The sequence below is a fragment of the Oenanthe melanoleuca genome, chromosome 3, assembly GCF_029582105.1.
Source record: "Oenanthe melanoleuca isolate GR-GAL-2019-014 chromosome 3, OMel1.0, whole genome shotgun sequence".
In the NCBI taxonomy this organism is placed as follows: Eukaryota; Metazoa; Chordata; class Aves; order Passeriformes; family Muscicapidae; genus Oenanthe; species Oenanthe melanoleuca.
Genome location: NC_079336.1, coordinates 102,849,071 through 102,867,948, shown reverse-complemented (window position 1 = coordinate 102,867,948; position 18,878 = coordinate 102,849,071). Strand labels below are relative to the sequence as shown.

The following is an 18,878-nucleotide window of genomic DNA, read 5'->3' as shown; positions in this document are numbered from 1 at the left end:
TTTTATTCACATTTATCTGCATAGTTTTCTCCTGGTCATATATTCAGAATATAAGCTATATACTTTCAGTGACAAAATGTATTTTCTATCATCTTCCAATGACACCTTTCCAGATTTTTGAAAAATCTTGTAAATCCCATCTCTCTCTGGTTAAAGCCTCACAGGGCAAAGACAAGAAATTTGGTGTAAATGGCTTATAGACTGTTTCACAACTATGAAATCTTCACAGAATTTATAAAACAAGGAATATTTTCTTTAAAAAATTGCAGAGTACGTGTGACTTGGTATTTTTCAAGATGTTTTATAATCTGTTTTTATTGCTGGATTGTTATATGTTGGGTTTTTTTCCTCCCAAGATAAATAGCACACAATTCTCTCAATTTTTTTACATCAATCACACACTACATCAAAATAGAAAAACCTATGGACAACTAAGGACAAATATTTCCTTTTTAAAAATTAATTGTTCAAAATGTTTACTTTGAGAATTCCCACTTTTCATCTCATTATTTAAGCCAAGAAATATGATTAAAAGAATGTTATTCAGTAACTTAAATTAAAAAAAACTTGTTCTTCTTTTATTTTTCAGCCTGAGCGATAATTCATATTTTGAAAACAAATTTGCAAAGCAAACAGTCCAAGGAAACAAAACTTACCATATGGAGAGATTAGGGGGGGTTGTGAGTGTAGGGTATGTTGTTTACTTTGTTTCTTTTTCAGATTTTAGTTTTTTAAAAACTGAAAAGGAATGTTTCAGCTAGTAAAAAAAAAATTATACTCACTATCAGCATGTGCAAGAGTCCTAACCAAGGACCAAGATAATCATTGCTCAATGCCCGATTATCTTCCAGGAAAAGTCATTCATTCCAATTCTGAAATAAGGCTGTAAACCAAACTTATTTATGTCTCTTTGCAGAAAGCTGAAACATCCATCACCTCTCAGTTCCAGTCTGCCCCATCCCTGGAAGTGTCCCAGGCCAGGTTGGATGGGGCTCTGAGCAGCCTGGGATGGTGGAAGGGGAGTTGGAACTGCATAATCCTTTAAACCCTCTTCAATCCAAGCCATTTTGTGTTTTTATTATTTTCACCATGATTAAAAGAGATAAAATATGGAAAGAGCAGGCATGGTGCAAATGTGTCCCTTTGCCTTGGGAATGGTACAGATGCCAAATGGTACAAACCAAACACCAGGCACAAGGTGTAGAACAACAGACCTCAAAAGGGGAAAGAAAACCAAAAAAAAACTTCAAAATACCATAAAAGGATGAACTTGAAAATGCAAGATGTGACAATTTTCCCATTCTTTCCCAGGGTCACAGGTAGGCAGTGTTAGAGAGGAGCTGGACTCTGGAGCAAGCATTGGGTTCTGCCATGTCTAAAGTGGGTTAAACTAATCCAGAGAAGGATCTGAAGAGCTTAAGAACTTGTCTAGGAAGACTGAATTTAAAGAAAACCTCTGCAGAGAACACAGAGTTGGTTTCACCTCAGCTGGCATTTTGGGTTTATGCTTCACACAGCAGCTGCATAGAAACCTGAGCTATGTAAGAATATATTAATTTTATCTTTATTAAGTAATGTATAGGTGTGATCTGGCACTCACAGAAGGAACTGATAGCAAAATTCACCTGGATCTATGTTTTCAGTTCCCAGCTATCCCTCTGCACATGATCAAATCAGGAATATTCAACTGTGATTATGGTGGGAATTAGAGAATTAGTCTGGCTTTGACATGTAGACAGAATATTACATATAAAGTGTGCACTCAGAGCTCAAAATAACAGAGAAAAACCTTGTTCCTTCTAAAAAAATCCCTGCCACCCCTCTGTTCTGTAATTTCACCTAGGATTTTCATTACAATTGTAAATTGCTTATTTCTAAGAACCAGAGGAAGGTTCAGTGGAACTCCAGCTAGGTGTTTGATGTCCAACTCTTGGAGATAATTTTAAATTTTCCATCTCTTCTGAGAATCTTGTTTTCCCTTAAAATATATCACCATACTCATTAGAGACTTGGGAAGAGAATTAAAGGGCAGTGGCAGGTACAGCTGAGTATGTAATTGTAAATTAATTTCTTCATGTGAATTTTAATCATTATGTTTGCAAATGGATTCATTTTCAATGGAAAAAAGAACCTTTCTCATGAGAGAAAAATTCTGTTTCTATGAGATAATTACAGTTTTGGCCTTTCTCTTTTATGGAATTCCCTTTAAAGGCTGCTGATTGCACCATGAAGAGCAGCAGCTGGTGAGTATCTTATTTGATTAACAATTCAAGCAAAATTTACATAAAAACTCAGCACACAGGAATACAATTTCCAGAAGATGGATGAAGCCCTGCCTGCTGTGTCTGTAGTGTGACTGATTTCAGCCAAAGTCCTTGCTCTGATGTGTCTGCACAGGGCCAACATTCCCAAATTGATTAAATGGATATTACTGCTCAATTCTAACTGGCTGCAGACAAAGTAATTAGAGATTCATTTGCATATTTGAGCTGCCTTGGTGTTTTTGTTTGGTGTTTTTCAGAGATATGTGGGGTTATTTTCCCTGTGCTTGGTACAGAAATTTATAAATTATGTTTCCAAGAGGATAGGGAAGCGAAATTCAAAGTCAAGATGACAATAAATACTGGGGATTAATATTTTATGTGTGGCCTTCCAGCACCAACTTGCAAATAAGACATTTTTTTGTTGCAAGGTGTATGAAAAGATTTCAATGTTTTCATTACACTGTAGGGAAGAGACTTTTGAAGCCACCTACATTCAAATTCAAAGAAATGAAAAAAGAAAGAAAAGCCAAAGCCTTTAGTTTTCACCTGCAAGTGAAATCAGTTATTGGTTCCAGCTTCAAACCTGGGTAAGGTGAATAAATCCTTTCAGTTTTGCTCAGTTTCCCTGCTCAGCTCATCCTGCTGGGAAGTTGTGTGGTCCTGTTTTCCCTGCTGCAGTGTCTTACTCAGAGGAAGGTGAAAAATGCCATCCTGGCAGATCACAGGGATTCAGTTCAAATCACTGAACCTTCAGGATCCAGCCTTCCAGGTGCCTTGGGCACAATGTGCTCCATTCCTATCTGAAACATCATCTCCATCATATTTATATCTTTTTGTTTTTTTCTTTTTTATTTCTGCAAAGGTTGCTATGTTCTGTCCTTGGGTTTATCACAGACCCTGGCAACTTCACCAGCTCTGTCTTGCCTCTGTATTTCCAACTGGGACTCAATTTGCCAGGGCTTGCTGAACACAAAGAGTCCCTTCAAAAGGTTTTGTGTGAGGGCTGTTGTCACTGCAGCACCAGCTCAAGGCTTGATCTTATCCCTCTGAATTGTACTGACAGCAGGATTGGGCCCCAGATGAGATAGTGTCTCTGACTCGAGTCAGACTGTGCTGTTAAAATTCCCACTACTAAAATGCAGCCTTTCTATTTCTTTGTACACAGTGCTCAGGACTTCTCAATACCAGCAGGCAAGAAAATTCCAGTGATGCCAGAGGGATCTTGTCTGAAGCAGTAAAGAATCCATGGGAATTCTCAGAAGCTTTTTATCTCTTGCTCCCTGCAATTATTTTCTATGCTAGAAGTATAATTGAGGAGGGAAAAAAGCAGATGACATCAGCTACTGAGTAGAAAAATATCAAGAAGAAATGACACTGTGGAACAGAAAGATACTTCAGTGCAGTGGGATCAGAGAGCAGCACTTGCTTCCAAGGCTGGACATGGATTTCCCATGCACTCTTAAAGCAATCATATCTCCCTTGTCATTTTTCATTGTCCCATAGGAAGTCTCCAGGATAAAAGTCAAGGCTCACTCAGAGGTGCTCACAGCAGTGAAGGATCTGTCAATACCCACAGAAGCAAAAACCACGTGAGGGAACAATGCAGGAAAACATAAGCAGGCAGGAATAATCCCTGCTTTAGGGATAAAAGAAAGGACAGATTGCTTTGCCTGGAGATGTAGGGCCCACTTGGAAAGCCACTGCTGCAGGAGAGTGCACTTCAATTACCAGGCTGTCACAAAACCCCCTGTTTTCCTTTATTCTGAAGGGATGCATTGAAAACAAACATAACCCCCTTTTAAGTTCTCTTGGAAAAATAGGCCAAGTGGGACCATGGGCACCTATAGTGGGGATTTCTCCCCTCTCAGTTAAAGCCACCTTAAAGCCTTAATGTAAGCAGAAAATCAAAAAAACAAATTACCTTCTTCCTTCCATTTCCTCTGCCCTCCAAAATTCAGATAAAGCAAATTACTTCCTACCAGCAGCAGTTGATTTGGAAACCTGGAATGGCAAACTGCAGCCAGGGTGTTGATGGCCATGTCCTACTGTCAGGGGTTTGAGGACACACCAGACCCTTCTCCCTTTTCCATCAGCCCTGTGAATTCACCACCTTCAATCTCCAGGAAATTTTGGTTGTACTCTGGCTGGCTGGGGGTGACTGCCTTTGGATTAGAGAGGGCAATTCCTCAATGTGCAGGCACCACACTGGGATGATCTGCTGCAGCTCAGTGTTGTAGGCAACGATGAAAAATTAGGAGTTTTGGTACATAACCAACCCAAAAAAGAAGGGGAAGTCCTGGTTTGTGACCCAGAGTTTTCTACTCTTAGTTTATAGATGTTCTTTCTTTGTTTCTTACATGAGACTAAGAAAGTTGGGCCCCCAAGAGTGCATTTTACACTACTTCCTTCAGCTTACAGCAACTTCCCATAAAATATTTTTGATTTAATAAACCATCTTACTCTAGACATTAAAATTCCTCCACCTACAGTAAATGAGACTGTGACAATTAACCAAAACCACAGAGACCCTAATAAACCATAATAGAAAGGATTCAGAATTTCTTATTTCAACAATTTAGAAAAACCAACAATACCTTTTCTAGTGGGCACCCTAGGAGAAACTTTAAAAGGGCCACAAAATGCCCTTTAATTGGATATTAAATTTGGTTATTCAAAAATTCCCAACACAAAAAAAAAAAAAGAACAGAGCACAGAATATGCACATAAACTCTTTAGATAAGCAAATGCCAACAGGATGGAATTTCTGTCTGGATCCAAAACGAGGAGCAAACTAAGAGTGCAGCACCCAGTAGCTCTGATGGGGACCTCATTGGAAAGACTACTAAAATGTTTTATATTAAATAGCAGAAAAACCTGGGCAGTTATTGCTACCAGCACCTTGGACACTGAGCCTGCAGCCCATGGAGACACAGAGCTCTGGCTGTCCCAGGCATGAACTAAAAGAGAAAACTTCCAACAATGTTGAAAATTGAAACTGAGAAAATGAAAACAGGGCTGTGCATTCACCAACCATTTAGCTAACATAGTTTTCATATTTATTTTCAAGACAACTGCTCTGCAAGGTCAAGGTTTAGCTCATTGAATTCTATGCATTATTAGGAAGTCGTAATTTTAAAATTCCAAAGATAAAAGTAAGGATTTTGCCAAGGAGGAGGGAAAGGTAGATATAAGCACCATGACTCCAAAATTCCCAGGCATAAATCCTGTGATTTAAATCTACTGAATCTGTGAGTGAAGCCACACTCTGTTTACAGCTGTTGTCCAGAGTGGAGAAACCATTTGGCCTGGGTTTGAACAGCATCTTGTATCTTTAGTCTTGCCTAAAATTTATTATTCATGGACCATGGATTTTTCCTTTAAGAGCACTTGGCTAGAGAGCTCTGCATTTCATGCATCAATCTCACCAGAATTAGCAAAGAAAACACTTAGCATTAAAACAATGCCAATCTGTTTGCATACAGAATGATGAAAAAGAAACTCTCCAAAAGAATAAATGCATGTGTCAGTTAAGCTGCTCGGGTTAATGTGATATTCCTCCATCCTCCTTGCTTAAAAAATCAGAAGAAAATGTTATATGATTCATGAAGAAAACCTGGAGGGAAACTACAACACATCCTATGACTTTGTGTTTTCTTCCCCACCCTTTCTGGGCTGTAGAGAACAGCTGCCCATTGTCTAAAATAGCAACTCCCTTCTCAGCCTTTTTCAGTCAAGAGGAAGGCATCTTATCCTTCCACTTCTCTGAGCCTAGGGAGGTGTAAACACTCATTTCCTAGTGGGAGCCTTCACACATTTCAGCTCTGGCACCCAAAATACACACATGATTGTCTCTCTCACCTCCCTTATCAGATTTTGTCCTGCCTGCACCTCTCCTTTCCCTCTCAGCTCACCGACCTCCACTTGCTGCCTTCCCCCAGAGAGCCAGAGGGTGGGGAGGGCTTTGCTTTTGGGATACCTTATCAGCATGTCTCACAAAAACCCTTCCTAGGGGTGAGATAACTTGGCAGCTTTCCCATGGTACCAGCATCTCACTTCAGCTCTTGGTCCAGGGGTGCACAAGTACTTTCCCAATCCTGTTCATTTTATCACCACTGCAGAGCTCTTCCAGGACATTTTGTGGTTTCCACCCCTGAAGCTGCAGAATCTCCACAGCTCAGTACACTGCTCCAGCTCCTCTACCTCACTGAAAAGTGCTGTTCAAAATACAGCTTCATCTTTTATTTATGGGTTTATGTATTTCAAAATGAGATTTTTTTTATTTTTTTTTAAACCTGTCAAAATTTAAATCCAAATGGTCCTCTTGGTTTGAAGCCAAGACCTTTTCCTGATAAAGTAGAGCAAGGAAACTTCTGTAGAAGTGGAAATGTCTAAAAAGAATTTAGCAATGGGTCTTGGTGATAACAGAGGATTGATGGGCAGAGACAGCACCAACCTCCTGATGGAAAATAATTAAAGCTTGCATTTTCACCACTACAAAAATCTTTTTTTTTTTCTTTTTTAAGAAAGAACTTCCTTGAAAAATAAAGTGGAAGAGTATAGGTGAGATATTTTTGTTCAGTTTTAATTTAAACCCAAAACCCATTTGTTGAAACGAGCATTTTGTATTTATAGCAGAACTACTCAAAGGAGAAGAAAATACTCAAATATCCCTGGGATTTAAATACATGGACATGTGCTTTACACTCAAACTGTTGCAAAACACATGCTAAAATATTCATTAATGTAATTATGGGCCAAATCCTGGAAAAAGCTTGACTGCCCCACATGACTTTTCCCACTGAATGTGCAGACACCATTCCCAGCAGCCCTAGTTACTACAAGCCAGATTCCAGCCCTCTCTCCCACACTGGGTAAGGTGTTGATTTAAACAGGAATCCTTGGAGTCTCTGCTGCTACTTGACCTATGCAGAGCTGCTGCCACCATGGTTCACTGGGAAAGGTAAGAACTTCCCAAATTCCCACCCAGACTCTGCCCAGCTTTAATATCCTCATTATAATGCCAGCATGCTTCCACTGAGGAGCAAGGTGGGATGCTCATCACAGGAATCTGGATAACAACCTCAGGTCAATCTAAATTCTGCCATTCCAGAGCTTGGAAAAACCACACAGGTGCCACCAAAAATCCAACTTGTACAACTGACAAAGCTTTATCTCCTGACCAAAATGCCAGTATAGACTAAATACACCCAAACTCTTCTGGGTTTACACTGAATTACAGGCAGCTAAAGATATTTAATAATTAAAGTAGATTAAAACTGCAAGGCTTTAATTATTCAGTGTTGCCATCCCTGTGGCAAGTTTCACAATAGATAATAGTGCACTTTTCACACAGTTCCCTTGAGTGAAATCCTGCTTTTTGCAGATGCTGAGGTTTTTCATTCGTTTTCTTTTGATTTGGATTCCTTGCTTTTGCCATGGAATTCTGGGGTTCTTCTGTGTGATAGACAGTGTTCTCTGCTAATGTTCTGATAGACCTGTTCTGGCTGCAAAGAGTCACAAAGCAAATTTGCAGCAAATCTTAGAAAGCATGAGGCCAAAAATCCTTACAGATCACCCTTCAATGCAGTACACTCTGCAAGGGTTTGTTTTTTTTTCCTTCTGCTAAGCTGCATGCAAAAATGCATTTATGTAAATTTTCTAATCTAACAAGCTTCCCATCATGAGGTTTTCCATCCAAAGACCTTTGCCCTTTTATAAAAATTAAGATTTGCTTTTATTCAGTACATATGTAACAATTCCTTCTTCCCTCTGGATTTACTTTTCCCTATACATATTCAGCAGGACTTTGCAAGAGGGAACAAGCTATGAAATATAAATTCATCCCTGTATTTTTAATTCTGAAAATCTCACATGAAGCAGGTCCTGGGACAGCATCCCACCCCAGGCATCTCTCATTTGCCCAGTTAACCCCTTCCTTAGCAAATCACTGTAGGTTTCAGTGACCCTGGTGATATTATAACAATCATATTTTCCCACAGATGAACTGTTCTGAAACAGTTTCTCCAGCGTGTCAGGCACACCTGCTGCTCTCTGGCATCAGGCATGCATATCCTCTTGGCTTCTTTTTTTTTTTCTCTTAAGCAAACTTATTTATTGTGCCACTAGAGAAATCTCTCTTCCCTGAAATTCAGCATTTCACCATTTCTCCCTTTTTCTCTTTCCTCACTCTAACTAGAAATGTGTTAATGAATTACACCATTTCTCTATTCTTGCAGAAATCCCCTTCTCCCAATTCTAGTTGTGACTGTAACAGAGTGAGTAGAATGTCTTTCACTTTCCAAGCAGCAGCCCAGGAGTGTGATGGGCATAGAAACAAGTCACTGTTAACCTCAAGTCATTGTTAATCTCAATATTTATACTTTATTTAGAATGCAACAACCAAGCTCAAAACAGAGGAGACTTTTCCTTTCTCACCTCAAAAGTATGTGGAGAAAACTTTAACAGTGAATCCAGAAGGAATCCCAAATTCTGATGAAAAGTTCAAGCCCCAAACCAATCTATAGATCATCTAGGACAACCCTGCTCCATGGAAAATACTGAACCTGAAGAGGTTTCAAATGGGGTAGAATTTCTCCCAGAATTAGGTTTTGTGCAGCTTATTGTCAAGCAATAATAATCATAATCATCATTATCATCATTATCATTTGTACTGTGGAATGAGTCCAAGTGTGCAGGAAAAAAATAATTTTACTAACAAAACCTTACACCAATTAACTTGGGTAAAAGCAGTAACTATGAGAACCCAGTGCTAAAATAGATACAGAAAGAGGGGTAAAAAATAGTTCATATAAAAAAGCTGTTATATGGCTTAATAAAGCTGTCAATCACATAAATAGCTTTTCCTATCAAATGTGCATTCAAACATCTCCTTGGGCAAAATTTACATCACTACACTGAAAATAAATATTAAAAGCAACAAATTTCTAACCCAATGCATAGTGTTTGCCATTTTGCTTTACAGTTGGTGGGAAATGAGGAATATCAATCACATTTACAAAGGAATTCTAGTGAACATATCCAGTGCCTACACTTCTTTGCCCAGTTTTTGTGAAAACACAGTATTTCCATTTTGAACATTGTTAGACATGTCAGCCATGATTTATCAAGTGTCAGAAAATTTAATTTGTGAAGGTAGCTGCAGCTATCACCACACTTCCTGCAGTCAGTGCTTCTTTCAGGGCATGCATGAAGAACCCCTGATGAAAGTCAAAGACTCTTCACTATTCACATCAATTGTTTCAAAGCAGAAATGATCTCAGCAAAGTGTATTATGGAGGATTATTAATTCCCTTCAAGAAAATAATATATAGGGAAGTATCTAGAACTGGTGCCCAGAAAGTGAGAATGGACATAACTGCCCATAGCAAAATTATTACTTCAGGGAAAAACTAAATACATACACAAGGAAATATTGATCCTTTTCCTTGATTGACCTCTCAGTTCAAGGGATAATGAAGTAAAAATAAAGAGAGTGATGGACTCAACATGTGAGCACTTTTTTAGAGTATGGGCATTTTGATATATTCCTTAGGACCAGGCAATTCAGCTAGGAAAAATGAATGTAATATGGGGGTTTTAGGACAGGTCAAGGTATTTAGGGAACCCTACCCAACTGTGGGGTTGTCCAGTAGGTGTGAGAAGGGAGAAAAGAGGAAATTCCCATTCACTAAAAAAAAGCATGTGTAAAAACCAAATGAGTAAGAAACTTGCTGACTCACTACCAAAGGGCATTGTGGAATTAATCATCCCTATTCCTTCCCCAGAGGTCAGAAAGAATTAGTTTGCTGCAATGTTTTTGGAATATTTGAAATACCTAGAAGCTAAATCAGCTGAAAAACACAGACCTTGACTGGGAAAGTTTGGGAATGGTTTCTAACAGGGACCAAAATAGGTTTTTATGAACAGATCTGAATCTACTGGTGTGTTTTTTTTCTATGAAGCTGTTATTTGAAAATATCTTCACTCTCCATCTGTGGGGAAATACAGGTTTTGCACAAGAGCAGCAAGAAGCCCATCTCCACCATCTCCCCTGAATCCTGCTGACTTCACCTATTCAGAGCTACAAGGGTGGTACCCTCCCACACTGACCTTCTGTGCCCAAAAATTTGCTAAAAAAATAATTCAGTGGAGCAGTAAGTACAAGAGCACCTCAAGAAAGAAAGAGGAAAAAAAAAAAAACAAGGATGTTTTGCAACACTAGTGAGAAAAAAAGTTGCTTCAAACTCCAGCTATGCCTTCTTGCCTCAAATTGTGTTTCTAATTTACCAGAACACGTGTGCTCTCAAGTACAAGTGTGTGTGCAGCTTAACTGACTTCACATACTTAGAGCTCAGTTCAGATATTTTGTTAGATCAATTTGTACAATAAAAATTGCAGAACTAATACCACATGTTATTTAATGCCTATTAAAACATGCTCATGTATTTAAATGTGTGTCATAATCTAAATCCACAGAATTTCTCAAAGAGCAAAGGTCACTAAGGTGGACAGTGAGTATTGTGTGTTTGCAACGTGCTGAAGGATGGAAAATCTCATTTATTTCTCTTCTTACCTGCCCTGATCAGCCCAGTTTTTCCTCATATGCCAATATCACAAGTAAGAGCTGGTCCCATTTGACAGAGTATGGCAAAAGAGCAATTGGACTTTAACATCAAGGGCTAAACCCTCTCCTGTCACAAAGCAGGAATTCTTATTCTGCCAGTGGGTGTGAATTTATTTATAACACAAGATTTGGAACTTATTTTCATCACCCCTGGATTTAGTACTCCTAAAAGAAAACTGTGATTACAATAAAATCTTCTATGCTGTGTGTGGGAATGTTTTCTAGCATTTGTATGTCAAGTAATGTTAATGCTCAGTACATATGTTTTCCTGTTTGTACAGCCTTTTTTACATATCAGGGTGACATTTATGAGGCCAAATTAACACAAGTTGAGGCCTGATGGGATTCAGTTCCTAAAAGGCACAAACTTCAACCACACATTGGGTCTGCAAAGTACCAGCAGCACCCAGAGAGACAAAGGGAAAACATTGAGAGGTTTGAACAATAGACATTCAAGGAGGTTCCTGTGACACATGGATGTGGAATGATTTGTGTTTGCATCATGGTTCTCCCTTTGAAATAATTTTTATATATGACTCTGAGGTCTGGTCCAAACCCCAGAGAGCTCCATGGGAAGATTCCCACTACCTCCTTGAGCTCTGCAGCACATCCATATTGTTTTACACACACACACAGTTTGCTCAAGCATGGAATGACAACACACTTGACAAGTCCAACCAGAAATTACATAAAATTTTGGCTGCATTCTTTAAACCTGAGCTGTCATTCCTCAATTTAAAAACTTGCTGAGCAGCTGAGTTTGACAGGAGGGGATGAAGTGGATCTAAGAAATATTAAGAGTAAGAAGTAAAACCCTAATTTTGGCTGAGCCAGTGATTCACCACAGAACCCTGTGCAGGTCTTTATCTTCCTGTGCCTCCATTTTTCCATCTGTAAAATGGTCACACACAGACACACAACATCACTAAAGCCAAATGCTGCCTCTGACCAGCAGTTCTCAAGCAAATACTGTGCCAAACAAAATAAAATAAAATATGCTATCATAAAAAGGAAAACAAATGCTGGAAAGTCAGCCCTTAATTTTCCAGCAGTTCTTTCTTCCTCTTCTCCTTTCAATTCCTTTGACTTGTATATAAGCACATGCACAGACAGACACATTAGAAAGTAAGTTATTTAGGAAATAAAGAGATCAAATCTTCTTTTCCCAGACACTTATAAAATGATGTTGCTGCAGGGTTTTCTGCATGTACTTCCTTAAACATGGAGTTTTCCAGATCCTTTTGCCAGACCCAACTGCAGCAGCTGGCAGAGACAGACACATGACCAGAGTGAAAGTGAGGAACTTTAAAATAAAGAAAGGTATGTTTTGAGAAAATGCAAAATGATTTAGTGACAGCTCATAGTATTTCCTCCAGGCTCAAACCTCTCTTTCTACTTCACAAAAACTTCAAGTAGCCTTAAGCCTTACAAAAATAAATAAAGCTAAACAATACATAAGATGCCTCTTTGCACCTCTCAGATTAAGTGACCTGAGCCTCCCTTCAGGCCAATTGCACATTACTGCTGGGGAATTGATTTATAAGGGACCCTCCACAGGTATCTGACAGCTGTATAAACTATGGAGATAAAGCAACAATGCATTAGCACAGACTGAAAATCATTTAAGCAGCATAAGCTTTTCAAATGAATATCCAAAAGCTGAATTTACAATAGAATCATTCAGCTAGTTACAAAGCAGAAGTGTTCTTATTTGCTTTAGAATACCTTTGCTGCAACAAACTGAGCCTTGGTATTCCCTTTATCCCTACTTCTTCTCAGAGTTTCAGGTCCAAAAAAGAGTGTTATCAGACAGTCTGGAATTCTGCATAAATAAGTCACTAAAGGACATAAAATGCAGCAACAGAGAGTAATTTTTAACATGAATCTTATTCTTGCTGCATAAATTTGCATTATGTAAAGCTGCAGTGATCCAAAGATCACTGGGCTCAGTAGAGGGACTCTCACTACATCTCTCATTAGGCTCTGAGAGAACACAAAAACACAAAAGGTTACACAAGTTTTGTCTGGCAGACCAAGGAGGGAATTATTTCTAAGCTGGTGGTAATCTTTCTCCCACTGACATTAACAGGGGCTTTTACCTGCTGCAGTTACTGTGGCACTTCTGTCATCCTCACAAGCCAAATTGGAGAACTGAAAACACAGAAATTATTTTTCTAAGCTGACATATGCCCAGCTCATACTTCTGCTTTCACACACATTGGTCACTAGAAACTGCAACACAGTTATTTGATTTTAAAGTGTTCTAAATCAGTTTGAGAAAACATTGAGGTGCCCTTCAAAGCAGTATTGTATATTCAGAATATGCATGGTTTTGTGATGCATCTCCAGGTATCATAAAAGCAGAGATTTTTATATATTTTTTTTTTTAATAATATATATATTTATATATTTATAATTTATATATTTATAATTTTTTTGAGCTTTCTGTACTTTCTGACACTGACCCCCTGGAGAACAATACTTTTGACCTGAGGCCTTGGAGAAGGCTTCCAAATTTGGGTGATGGAGTTAAAATCACAGGTGTGTAGTTAAAACAAAAGTGTGTGATTTCACATGGTGAAAGGTTTTTAATTTGAAGGTTTTAGAATATAGTAATAGGTATGGGATAAGATAGAAGATTTTGAGGTTTGTCTTTTTTTTATCTTCTTCCTTCTTCTTCATGATTTCAGGTTGTAGCTTCTGGTTGAACAGTTAGTGCTGCACTGCAGGTCACTGAAGTTTGGTTATTGGATCAAAAGTATAAATAATATAGTTGTTATTTCTTATTGGACTGTTTAGCTTTAAAACACCTTGTAGCTATCTGGATTTACCTCCATTTTGCTCACTTTTAGCTGGTAGCTGGAAGTGTTGCAGAACTCTCTGTACTTCAGATAAGATTTAACAAACAACCAAGCCTGAACATGAGAAAATTCATCTCCTTCATATTTTTAATCCTGACTGAGTAAAGACAGAAGAAAATGAAGTCAAGCCACCAATTAAGTGGTGCAGTTACCACCTTTCCAAATAGTGCCCTGTGTGAGGAATTACCACCTTACCATTTTTTGGCCAATCCACCCCATGCCCTGGTGGAGTTGAGTGTCTCATCCCAGCTTGGCAGCAATAACTGCACCCAGCTCGTGTGTGTCACTCACAATTCCACGCACACAGCTGTGTCTGCAGGGGAGGGACATCTTGGGGACAGACCCTCAGCAGGGACACAGCCACTTAGGGGGTGTTCCCTGAGCTTGCCCAAGCCAATCCCACTGATCCTTGGCCTTTTTCTCTCCCAGCAGTGAGATCTTGTCAGTGATGCCTGGGGAAACCAACAATTCCTTGTGCTCTTACAGAGGGCTCATATTTTCCAGTTGCCACCTCAGCAAGTTCTTGGCATTTAGATGTGAGCAAATAACATTTTACCTATATAAAACAAGGCTGATGAGGTAATGTAAAACATTCCAGTGGTGCCCAATAGAGTCCCCCAGGTCAGTAATGTGCTATTTAAAGTGTTCCAAAATAACAAACAGATTCTGTGTACAATGGATTCTAATGACTCTTAAAAATGCACTGAACACTGAGTTAATTTCAGAGAATCAGGTAGTAATAGCAACTTCTTAAAGTCCTAGAAATACTTTTCCTAAATTAGCAGATTCACAGCCAAATGCAGCAGTCGATGCATTCACTTCTTTAAGATGTTGTTTTCTCATTATATCATTGCAGAGAACATAAATCCAACAATTTAACCACCCAGTCTAAGAGAGTGCATTGAGTTCTTCTGTATTCAGCAGAGAAAAACTGATGGTCACCCCTCTCCAGAGAAAGCTGGAATATTTAATTTACACTAGATGCCTAATTCTTAAATTCCTACATTTAGGTGGCATTTAACTCTTCAGAGTGTGATGTTCCAAGTCTTTAATGCTACAACAGTATTTACATTTCCTAGCAAAAGGCAGAGTCTAATTGGAATTGTTGAAATGAAGCCCTGGAGCAGCATTAATCAAGCCCATGAATATCTGGCAACTGCAGAAGTCAAGTGTCCTGAATTATTCTTCCCCTTTCAGGTTTTAGATTTTTAGATTCCTCTACACATTGTTTTGCAAGTTTCCTTGAAAAACAGTGCTTTTATTTCAAGTCATTACTGCAAATAGAGATTCCCAACACTCTAGTACCTGGAGTTGGATTAAATCCAGAGTCCATAGTACCAGGAATAAACTCCAAAGTCATGGACATGTTCAGGAGTCAGGGCACAGAAGTCTGGACTATCACAGTGACAGAGCTGCTGCTTCACCTGAGGAAAGGATGTAGGGAGCACAATGGATAATTTGGGGTTCAGGATAACATTGCTCTCCCTTACTCTCTAATAGAATAGAAAATAATACACTGCATAGAGCTTGTATTCCCAAAATCCCTACAGATATTAGGCCATAGCATTTATTACATTTTTCAAACCTGGCAGCAGAATAAGTGAAACACTCAGAATGAGGAATAATTTTCAATGTGTTTTATCCTAAAATGGATACTATATTTACATCACCAGGTATTTTTATATTATAACAATAAAATAATGTGGTGTGTTCAGAAACATGCAAGCAATAACTATTCAAAGTTTCCTGCTACTCCACATCACAAAAAGCTGACATAACTGCATTCCAATGAAGTCTCATCTCACTGCAGTGATATTCCTTTGCTTTCTTCACATAGTGTGATATTTTTTCCAGTTTCTTAAATCTTGCTTATCTGAACTTGCCATTATTTATGCAGCAAAAATTCTAATTTCATTATGTCCCACATGTTTCATCATACTCCTGTTATCTTGCAATGCATACATAAGTGTACATATATTCTCTGTGCTCCTCCAGCCAAGAATTCTCCAAGGCACTCTTGGAGTGTAAAACAAAAAGTTGTAACTCAAAACAAGTGGAGTACCCCTGATTCAGTAAGGCAAGAATGGGGTGTTAGTCCTCAAACTGCTGCTGCCCTTTAACCACCAAAAACACACCACAAAACATTACTTGCAGTGGAACAAGAAAGAAGAATTCCTTCCATAAAATTTAATGAGTGTAATGTTTCTATGTTTTATAGGGCATGGGGTGTGAAAAACAGCTCAGTCTTAGCCCTGATGACATTTTCATATAGGTGAAAGTAAAAATAGAGAGGGACTTGACATCTTGACATAAAAGGGGAGCAGTATTATGTTGCCAGGGTACTATGTGCAAGTTTGGGAGTGAAAGCACAACATCTGAGTCTAGTTCTAGACACATAATGATGCAAAGAGAAATTCAGGCATGTTTTCTTTTTACAGCTAATAGAAACTACAGTGATTGGGGAATGATGAGGATATAAGATTCTGGCCTTGGAAAAAAATGGAATTTATCCCAAAAATATTAAGACCAAATCATCTTTTTGCACAGTTCTAGAAAACAGCAGTCTAGAGTAAATGATTCCAATGTGTTCTATCAGCTGTTTGACATCAGAATATTTCAGAGTCCCCAGTGTTAACCAAGAGAAATAAGGGAACAGAATTGACTAGGAAAATTATAGGATAATGCAGAGGTTTTATAATAATTTGGAGGGAAGGGGTTTACATTCTCCATTTCAAAGAGAAGCTTCTGCCTTTATTGGCAGACACCTGTCCTCCAAACCAGGACAACTTTCTACAAGGAAATAAAAAAAATAAATTAAAGACATAAAGCAGTAGAAAACTACTTTTTACTAGCTGAAAAAAAAAATCTAGGTATGTCAAAATTAATTTCTTCTCAATTTTTTTTTATAATTGACGATGTTAAAGAATGCTTTAAGTGTTTGCCTTGGTAGATTCTTGTAAAAATATCTCTCAAAATCACCATATTCTCAGTAAAGAAGTGATTTTAGTGAAGTTTTGCTTTCTTCCAGAAATTCTGATATGTATCTTTATGGTCAACTTTACATTTATGTTTAAAAAAACTACCATTCTGCTACATGAATGATCTGAAACCCTTCAGCAAAGGCTTAAAGGGAAACTGGTTTAGTTCTAATCAATCACCAGATTTTTCTCCTGACATTTTGCAGGACCCAAACCTACCGAACCCAAAAAAAAAAAAAAAAAAAAAAAAAAAAAAAAAGAAAGAAAAAAAAATCACAAAACCCTGTTTTGAGGTTGTTCTGGTTTTTTAAATCATTTAAAATCATTTGCTTCTTCAATGACAGTGAAAGGCTTATTTGCCCTCTATGAAAAAATTAATTATTGAATGAAATAAAGCATAGTCATCATGGAATGAGGAGACAATTTCTCATTTCAAGGATTTTCTGGCACACATAGAACATCCAGACTTATACCTGGATGACTTCAAGGCTTGATCTGTTCCCCACCATCAAAAAGCACCAGCTCACAGGGAGACCTGAGGGGCCACATCAACACTCTAAAAAGGAGTTTTTTTCCATCCTAGTTGATTTTCTGATTCCATGAACATCAGTGGCAATTATTTGATGGGTTCATTTGAGCATCCAATTACAGCCCTTCCACAGAGGTAGCAAAACCAGGCCCATAAAATACAGATGAAGCCTCATCTTGCTGAATTAAGTCTCAAAAGAGCAGATAGGATTTTTTTCCAGGGATTTCCAAGTGTTTCAGACCTGTCCTGGGCAGTGTTGCTTGAGCAGATACTTATGACAGATATATTGAGTCTGTCAGCAGAGAATCAGTAGAGCACAAGAGCAGGAGCATTTTGCAATCATACATTTGCTGTCATGTCTCTGACCTGAATCATAAACCTTTATTACCCATGCAGTTTATTTTTTTCACCAGCTTGGAAGAATGTAGTGCATGAGATGATAACCTTCCCTGGATTTTGCAATGTCTGCATTTTCTCAAACACAGTTAAAAATTTACATGGCATTAGCAGCAGCAGAGCAAATCCAAGAAGCAGTTTTGCCCTTATACTGTACTTGGAGTTAATTTTTTTTTATTTTGATTTTATTTTCCATTTTAAAGAAGCTTATTCATTGTTACATCAGAATTTTAAAAAGACTTTCCCATTTTAGTTTGGCTTTTATGATGGCTATAGCCTTTCCAAAAATGCATGAAGTGACATTGTCTGAAAAGAGTATCTCAAATTCCATCATTCATGCTCCCCTTTTTTTTTTATTTATGGGCATGATTATGGGTCTGATGAGCTACTCCATCACACTACCCTGTCCCAGTTTTATTTGAACTTTGAGTGCATACACTATGATTTTTATAGACTAAAGAAAATTTATTATTTATGGCAACATTTGTGAGTCTGAAGAAATACTCCCATACACTACTGTCCCAGTTATTTAAATTTTAAGTGCATGTAACTATGATTAAATAGGTTAAAGAAATTTAAAAAAAGGTAAAAAAAATAAAAACAAACAAACAAAAATGAACTTTTGATGAAACAAGAGAAATGAAAGCACCCAGCACTTTCATAGACAATTAAGAAAAAAAATTCCACTCTAGTTCTCACTTTTTATAAACCCTGTCACAACAAGGAAACAAACATAAGAAAAGAAAGGAGAAATAGATTCCATGCTTAGAAAACAGAGGCTTCAAACATAAAAGGAGCTGATATTGCACAATCATCCCAAGTTATAGGATACACCTTCTGTGACCTTGAAATTAGTTTCCTAATTTCAGGGGAAGTGGTGTTGAAAATCAAGCCTCCAACTGTGAAATGTGAAAATGAACAGGAATGAATCTGAGATGCTTTGATTCTGGTCCTTTTTGACTTTCTGACAGGAGGACTCCAAGACTGTAATATTGCCAGTCAGTATCAGAAATAAAGAAGAGAGCTGGAGCAAATTCAGCTCCCATTGCCCCATCACTGATGGAAGGCAATTCCTAAAACAACATTTATTTTCCATGGAACAGTCCTAACAACTTTTGAACTTATTGCTTGTCCTAATTACATTTTATTATGTCTTTGTGGCTTTGTGTCATTTTTACAGCTGTATTTCAAAGCACCTTGAGATGGGCAATGTGATCTATATATCAA

General features: G+C 38.0%; 1 long non-coding RNA gene across 1 annotated transcript in view; it reads right to left on the bottom strand.

Moving 5' to 3' along the window:
• The window catches only part of LOC130251921 (uncharacterized), a 95,379-nt gene that overhangs the window by 46,733 nt on the left and 29,768 nt on the right, over window positions 1–18,878 (bottom strand). The gene's annotated exons all lie outside the window — the stretch shown is intronic.